This window comes from Echeneis naucrates, chromosome 13 (assembly GCF_900963305.1).
Source record: "Echeneis naucrates chromosome 13, fEcheNa1.1, whole genome shotgun sequence".
Classification (NCBI taxonomy): domain Eukaryota; kingdom Metazoa; phylum Chordata; class Actinopteri; order Carangiformes; family Echeneidae; genus Echeneis; species Echeneis naucrates.
The window spans coordinates 18815236-18823423 of NC_042523.1; positions in this window are offsets into that span (position 1 = coordinate 18815236).

An 8188-nucleotide genomic window follows, 5' to 3' on the forward strand; every position below is an offset into this window, starting at 1 on the left:
TTTTGGACTTTCCAGCAGGACTGTAATAGTAGCGAACCAGATTGCAGTCAATCTTTCCGGGCATACCATTATATTTCATTATTCAACAAAGATGGATTTTGCACATTATCTGCTCAGTGATCTGCTCTCTTGCTCATTGTGTTTGACGTGTTTGAGCTCCTGAGCTGTTAAAGCGGGTGGATAAGATAACACATTACACTCCGTTCAGAAATTTGTACGGCAGTAGCAATCATAGTGGTTAATTAATTAAACAGAATTACGCAAAACATCTAAAAGATGCCGTTACAGAAACAGCAGCCATCAAACATAAAGAGAAGAAAAAAGAAATTACTACCAACAACCGAAGGTGGTTTCTTCGATCCTTCTGACATAATTAGCAGTAGCAGTTCCCAAAGCAGCTTGGTCAAATAGCTCTTACCTGCGCCGTTGCTATTTGTTTTAATCTATCAAAATACAGTATCAGCCCCAGGCAGTTGTAACTGTTGTGTTGCAGCTGTAATGCTAATGAGAATTTTACATCCATAAAAACAATAGAGATGGATGCAATTTTACCTGCACTTTCCTTTGGACTCTTTCAACAGTCATTTGTGTCCTTATGTGACTGTGCGTTGTATTTTCTAATCAGTGATGGAGGGAAATAGGAGACTGTCTGGAAATGATATTTCATGTCCCTCATTGTAGTCCAAAAATCCTGAAACTGCAGTGCTCTTTCAAATATATAATTCGGAGGGCCCAGTTTTACCTCCTAAAATTATATTCAGCAATGTGTTGGTTGATTCAAAAGTAAAAATAATGGAAACATCTTTTTTTTTATCAATACACATTTTTAATTATACAAAAAAATTAAGTCCTCCTGGCTTCCTGCATGTTCTGTGCAGCGGTTGCTGTGCAACAGACACAAAAAGCTCAATTTTGTCGCTTTGATTTTTGTCTGTTTATTAAATATTAAGTAAAAGAAAGGATTTGGAGAAAGATGACACCTGTACTATTCTTACTATGCAAGACCCGCTGAAAACATGATGTGCGTCTTGGTTTCTATATAAAGCTAAACGTAGAACTACAGTGGACCTGACAGGCCCTGAAAATTGTAAAATACACAATAATCCATCATTACAGTTCAATACGTTGATACAAGCACCCTTCAGTTAAAATGAAACCCCTCAGAACTACAACTGCTAAATAAAACACTAAGGACCTGTGCTGCCCTTGAGATCTTCTATCTCATATCCTCTTCTATCAGAACATTTCGCTCTGTATGACGTTTTTCCCTCTAATGAAGCTGGGATAAAAGACAGATGAAAAGCTTGAATGAAAGACTGTCATGAGGCACATAGGAAAGAATATGGTTTCATGAAGTTATATGAGTTTAAAAAAAAAAAAAATAAAATTCTTCGAAAAGGGATTTGTAGCTGTGAAGGTGAGGTCTCATTAGACAGGCAGAACAGCAGGTAAAAATAGCAGCTGGTTTCTGGGGTTACTTCACAATCACAAGGTTAGTAGAGCAGCGGTACTGCCAGGGGGTAAGGTTTCTAGGACAGTGTTCCAACTATGAAGATGAGAAAATAAATTCCACGATGAGCAGTGTCGGAATGAGAAGGCAGAAAGATGAAAACAGTGAAAATTATCATTATTCTTTTTTTAACAGCTGGGATCTCTCACAGAATGAGCTGACACCGAAGCAATGCCCCTCGAAGGTTTCTTTGTGTTTGCTGGGGGTTCGTTCTTCTGGCTCAGGATCTTTTGACCTATCATGTTATCGCCTTGCAGCATTTATGTTTATATTCCCACTACTGCAACGTCTCCCAGAAGCTCTCAGCATCTGACTGAGGATGTTAAGTCCTTCTGATCTGTATTTGTTCTTTGATATAACATCCTGCCAGCCAGAGCCACTGAGGAAGAGGAGGAAGTGACCTGATCTTTACCCCGCTCCTTGAATCATCTGCCTATTCTGCAGGCTTTACACTGCTCACTCGTTATGCACTAAAGCAGCTACATCTGTATCTCTCCTGTGTCTGCACTTACAGCCATGGGTCAATGGCACTCAGGAGCTTCTGAACATTACCTTCACCCTGAGGCTCAAGATCTTACTGATGAAAATGCCATGAGCTGTTCGCAGGATTAAAGATTATTGCTCAGCAGGTAAAATAACAGGACCAAAAAAAAAAAAAAGTATCGGCTTCCTTCCCTTACTTCACAGAGATTATTCTGGCCTAGTAATCCTTCTGTAAACAGGTTTAATGATGTGACTAATAATAAATGTGCTGCATAGTGTCCATGTACGCGTGTGATTGCGCAGGATGACCTGTAGTTTGGTTTCCAGACTGAACTTGCTGCCCATTATATCCATATGTGGGTGAGTAGTGAGGCCTCATACACAGCAATGTGCCACCTATTCATTCCTTTTTATTCATCTGTTTTAATGGAAGTGTTGCCTTGTCAGATTCAGAAGGAATATATCTGTCATAATTCTGCTTAAATGCTTAAAACAGGATGGAATATAAATATATATTTCTGTCTAGCCTCTTCTGTGGCAACTTGCCAGCTAATATAAGTGCTGTCTTTATGCATTTATGACAATTACAGTTAGGTTGAAAAGTATCAGAGCTATTTCATTGCTACAGTATTACACAGAGCTTCTGTTGCTGTCTGAGTTCCTTCTTTTGAGGGAAGCAGCACAAAGGTATATTTTCATGACTCCTCAGGCAAAAAGGATGCATGTATGAGGTTTTAGTCAGTCTTTCAGACTTGCATGTTTTGCTTTGTTCTCAGCCATGAAAAGCAAGTTTTGCTTTCATGCACCAACACAAAAGCACAAAGTCGGTATAAATAAATGATGCATTTTGCCAACAGACAGGAGGGTGATTTGATGCTATCTGAACTCAAATCAAGCTTTTCACTGATCGGGCATGATGATGTGAAGGACTGTTATATTTGACGGTGAATTCCCTCACCCTCAGCTCACAGGCTCACGCTTGTACATTTTGATTAGTACAAGTTCCTATCTGTGTCAAAGAAAAGTAATGGCCAAATGCTAATTTCACGAATCAGCTCATCATATCCAGTGGAATTGTCTTTTTCCACATCTTCATCGACCATTTGTGCATAGGCTTGCAGGAAACACTCACAGCTCTAACCAACCAGTCACATGATGCAGAAAATTCAAGGATGCGCATGACGGCCAGTCTCCGTTTTTCTATAGCATCTGTACAAACACTTATTTTCAAGAAAACACATTCAAATGCATATGTAAGCGGTTGTGTGCAGCAGTGTGTAAAAGTGCCAGACTCCTTCAGCTCATGGATGGTTCATTTCCATCAGTATCCACAGTGTGTGAATTTTAATTTCTGGTGATGTGCAGAAACGAGTAAAAAAAAAAAAAAAAAGAAAATAGAAATTGAATAAACTATAAACTCAGAAAGTCATCTTTGTTTGCTGTGGTAGGGGAACTGTGTATGAGCATCTGCTTTATACGCTCAGCGAGCAATTTACTAGGAACACCTACATTTTTCATTTAATGAATCCACAAGCCAATCATGCAGAATCAGGTCAGGAGCTTCAGTTGAGGTCAGAAAAGAGGAAAATATTTGATCTGATTGACTTTGACCATGGCCTTGGATTGTTGGTGCCAGCAGAGCTGGTACGGCTTCAGTTTCTTGTCTTCTAATGGTTACTTCCAGCAGGATAATGGCCTAATTACAAAGCGAATGTCATCTGAAACTTGTTGAACATGACAGTGAGCTTATTGAACTTCAGTGACCTCCTCAGTCACCACATCTGAATCCAGCAGAACACCTTTTGGATGTTTTAGAAAAGGATATTGGCATCTTGAATGTGCAGCAGACAAATCTGCAGTAGTGAAGTAATGCAGTCATGTAAAAATGAATGTGAATCTCAAGGGAACATCAACTCCTTGTGGAGTCCGCACATAGAAAGCCTAAGGCGCTTTTGACAGCGGAGGCCCTAACCGGTGCTCCTTGTACGTGGCTTTTATTGATTCTGAAAGAAAGTACGCCATCTGCCACCTCCGGTTATTAGGAAATTAAGGATTTCTTGTGAAGTCAAATTGATGTTCTTCTCTTTTGGTGGAACAGAAGCTGTGCAATGAATTTCACAGTCCTATTCTCAGTGCATGTGGAAATTATTGCCATAACACAGTTTCACTGCATGCATCAACATATATTTATCTCCAACGGGGTTGATATCCATCCCAAAAATAGACCAGTATGCCCCCAGAGTATTTACTCTGACTAGATGTATGAGTGCTGTTTTGTTGTACCTAGAGGATAAGGAAAGGTGTCTCTGGTGACTTAAATCCATAAACATGGACTTCAAAATAGAACAGCTGTGTCTTGAGACCATGATGATGTAATCTTATCTCCAATTTCTATGTAAAAAAAACAAAAAAAAAACGAATTCCTGTGAACACCCAGAAGTGATGACACACTTCACTGTCAGCATCGTACTCTGCCTCTCATCGAGGAGGAGGAGAGAGAGAAAAGCTTATCATCATAACAGATCAGAAAAAAAAAAAAATCCATGTTAATTTCAACTTAAATTCTGTCACAACACAACAACAAAAACAAAACAGCAGAGCCTCGATAAGAGGGTAGACTGTTATTCTCTGTGGGCCTCGGGATGACATGGCAAGATCCTATTTAACAGGCATCTGGGTGGAAAATAAAGGAAGCAAGCAAATAAACAAGCAGCTGCAGTGAGTCTTTTATTTCCATGAGACTGTGACCTTCACTGGAAATATAAAGGTCACTGCACTGTTGCCATTTAGGAAGTAAAACTGTGGCACAAAACCTCCTGTGTGCTCATTTCTTAGCAGGAAAATAAAGCAGAAGCAGAACTCACTGAGACATTTTATGGGAATATGTAGGGCGAAGCACGACTTGCGATGGATGCTGAAGCTCTTCTTCATCGCTCTGTTTTGCACTGTAAACCATATGGATATGAAGGAATCGGGTGCACATGCCTTGGCAGTTTAATCTTCTCAGGATTACAAAGATGATCTCCCTTGAGGATCAGTTTCCTGCAGTGCAAAGTTCACCTCTGACCATGTGGTAGTACAGTTCACATGGTGTGTCATGATCCTGACCATCTTAACCTCTAACCGTTTAAATTCCTGTCATCGTTCAGGATTTTGTAAAGTGTAAAATAACTTCATCCAAATTAGATTACTGTTCACTTCATCCTGCGGGGAATATACTGTAAAAGCCTGAAGGAAATATTCATGCCAATGTTTTCAAGATATTACACCCAAAAGTCACACACGTCAACCTCAAAATGATAGCAGACGGATAACTTTTGATACGGTTTAGTGTGAAGGATTCGTACTGTGCTGAGATTTGTGCTGGTTGTTCTAGTTGTTACTAAAAAAGAAAACAAAAAAACAAACTATTCATTTATTTTTAAAGAACAGGCGTTACCTTTTAATGTCTATGTCGAATTTCATGTGCAGTAGTTGCTGAGATTTTTCAGTGCAGATCAATGTGATTGAATGACTCACAGACAATGTTGGCTTAAAAAAAAAAACTTTGCCACTAGCAATCCCAAATATTAGCTCGTCCAAATAGCACATAATATGTGGTTTTGTCAGGGGAACCCAGCGAACATAGATCCATGGTACTCATATGTTATTCCTTTGAAATTCAGACCTTCAGTCAGTGATACCTCATCCTGCAGTAACTTTGCAAGTGCTGGTGTTGTTTCTTATGTCATCTCATGCATGCTGATGTTGGAGAGCACACTGAAAAAAAAATATTTTGTGGTATAGTTAACTATCACAATATTTACTTTTGAGATGTAATGGAGGCAGGGGCGGATAAATCATCTTGAGCAAGCCATAGAAGTGGGGAAGGGAGTCCGTATGTTTCAATGTTTTATTGTTATGTTTTCGCTTAAATGTGTGGAAGCGTTAACATTTTCTGTTATAACTGAAGAAATTGTCTGTATTTCAGTTTTGATGGATTCTGTGTGACTTGAGCAGCACGGTGGGGCAGTGGAGCACCGCAATATGGAGGGCGGGGTTCGATTCCCGGTGTGGGCACCTGAACGAGTAATGGTCTGGGCTAATGCCAGACCAGACTGGTGACGGCACCCCTCCAGAGACCAGACCACATCAGACCAAACCTTCCCAAGGCCTAGGGACTAGATACTAGACCAGAGACTAGATCGGACCCCTCCAAAGACTAGATCAGAGACAGGACCCCTCACAGTTGTTGAGAGAGTAACAAATTAAGGCAAACATGGCAACGCTAAGTCACTGAACTTAACACAAACAGGTTGACTATCATGTACTTCAATTGAGACGTTAGTAATCGGTGGAAAACCAAAGAGCATGGAGATAGAAGTTTAAATTAAATTAAATTGAAACGTTTACATTGGATTTGATATGTCCACCAAAGTTGTCATTGTTTTAAATTTAGAAATCGTCTATATTTCATTACCTAAAACACTTGACACATGTGACACAGCTCTCTCTCAACAACGTGAATCTAGACCTACGTTGGTTTGACGGCAGTACAGTTTATTTCAGTTACATGACTCTGTAGTTTTAATGTATTATTTTGTCTTTGTGTTTTTGTCCGTAAGCCCAAAGTAAGAACTTTCTACAGTTGACACATTGCCCACTCAAGCAGCAACTCCACCAAGCTGTATCACAAGCAAAGCCTTCTGGCTATTCAGGTAAAAAAAAAAAAGGGTGTTGTGCTTTGCACTTCATAAGTTGTAAGAGGTTTACCTTCATCACAGAACATAAAAATGAAGCAGAATATATTTTGCATTGCAAAAAATGTAATGTATAGAAATGCTGAGAGGACAATCTGATGTTATAGCTATTCTCGTGATATAAATAAAGCTGTGAACAGATGTTTTGTCACTTAAGAAAAATAAAGGTGTTGTTAAATTAAACAGCTGCCTCGTTTTTGAAGTCATTGTTTCAAAAAACAAAAACATTAAGAACAAATTGGGGCATTTTAACCTGCAGAAGAATTATTTACTTATTTACTTGAATATAGTCCATAAATAAATTTTTAAAGGTAAATAAAGTATATACAAATTACTTGAGCTGAGATTTTTCAGTTTGATGCAGTCAGTTTAAGTAAAAAGTTTTTCAGCGCAGATAATACAGCATGTCTGAGGAGTTTAATGCATAATGGTGGAACTGATGATGTGAAAAACCTGAAAAGGAGTAATCCCACCAGTTTGACTTTCTCACCTTATTGTATAAGGTGAGAAAGTCAAATACATTTTTTTTTAAATTATATCCTCTATCAAAAAAAGAGAGAGAAAATGCAATGAAAATGAGTATGTTGGTGAGTTGTTGTGCTTGGCTCCACATGGAGAAGGGAAAAGATTCAGCTGAGTTCATTCTGAAGAGTTTTCTATTTATAGTTTGTTGAACGCTCGCTGAGCCCTTTATGAGGAACATTAATACTGGGTAGGTCCATCTGCTATCAAAGCAGCCTCATTTTTTTTGTAAATCTGTTTGAGATCATAATTTCTGCTGATTTGTTAGATGTGCCTTCATCATCTCGTCAGGTTCAAGAGATCAGCTGTGGCAGTCGGTGTTATTGTGCTGGAAGGAGTCATTAGAAGATGGTAAATTTGGTACATACACACGTGTGTATTGTCAGCCACAAAACTTTGTGACATTGAAGATGAACTTGGATTAAGGGCTCCAAAGTGTACCAAGAAAATTTTTTACACACCAAGCATGGCATCTGTCTTCCTTGCTGACGGAGGGTTGAACCTGATTTGTTTTTTGTTTTTGTTTTTTTGCGGTTGTAGAACATGTTTGTTGCTGCTAATATCCAGAAACCTGTTCATTTTCTGAGATCAACAGCTTCAGAAAAACTTTCAAAGAAATCATATTTGCTGATATCAATTTTTTTTCCTCATATATCTAGAAGATTTATTTGATGGTGCGTGATTGGTTGATTGGATATTTGTATGAATGAGCAGCTTTATAGGTGTTTGGTGTGTATAGGCCTTTTTTTCCATCCCTGTAGATAGAATATATTGATTCAAAGTGTCATTTCAGCAGCCACATTTGATATGTAGCTCGAGGGGTTTGTCAAATGCTGGTTTTTAACATGCACTGTACGCAGGTTCCACACACAGTCTTTATTTATTCAATATACACTGATACACAGCGTGATAGTACCATGCGGGTAAGAAAAAT